Source organism: Crocuta crocuta, unplaced genomic scaffold, assembly GCF_008692635.1.
Source record: "Crocuta crocuta isolate KB4526 unplaced genomic scaffold, BGI_CrCroc_1.0 scaffold193, whole genome shotgun sequence".
NCBI lineage: Eukaryota > Metazoa > Chordata > Mammalia > Carnivora > Hyaenidae > Crocuta > Crocuta crocuta.
The window spans coordinates 7,028,072-7,028,897 of record NW_027529624.1 but is presented as its reverse complement, the minus strand read 5'-3'; positions in this window follow the sequence as shown (position 1 = coordinate 7,028,897).

The following is an 826-nucleotide window of genomic DNA, read 5'->3' as shown; positions in this document are numbered from 1 at the left end:
TTGTTGCAGGAGGCAATGCCCAGCTGCTGAGCTCGTGAAGAGCAGGCCTGGGTGACGCAGGAGACTGAGCAGTGCGGATATGTTCCCTGTGACCGGGCAAGAGTGGCCACCAAGCAGCCGGAGTGCCCTAGCGGTCCTCATATTTACCCTACGGAAGACAGCCAGGCGGGGCACTTGGTAAGAGGTTACTCAACGGTGGTGATGACGCAAGGGCGGGATTTGAGGCCACGCTCTAGGTGAGGCCAACAGGGGCCGCTGCGGAGGCACATGAGGTTCAGAGGAGGCTGGGGGGCTGGCTGACATCGGGGGCGGGCAGAGGCTGGGGCGCTGCACCCTGGCGCTCACCTGGGGGTCACCCGCAGGCAGCGGAGCCTGCCCGCTCACCACCTGTCATCAGGGAGGCCACTCACAGGCACACAGCCCCTTCCCTAGCAGTGTCCAGCTGGTTAACACCCGGTACCGCTGGACAGTGTGAGCGGGCCTGGGTCAGGACTTCTCTGGCCCTGGAATAAAACGTTAACTCCCTGGGGCCTCTCATACCCCTGGAAGGCACCCCCCCCCAACCCGGTCAAGGTGGAGAGATGGGCAAACTGAGGCCAGAAAGGGGCAGCAAGCTGTTTGCACACGCCGCCCGGACCCTGGTACAGGACTCTGAGCGGTTAGAAGGGAGCAGCAGGGGCCGTAGGGGAATAAGAGGAAAGAGGGGGCGAGACGCTTCTTGCCCCCCCACTCCCCCACCCCAAGTTGGAGCGGAAGCCCTCCACTGGGTGAGGCGGACTGGCCGCGGCCCAAGTGCCCGCACAGTCCCGGGTTCCAGCCCCAGCAA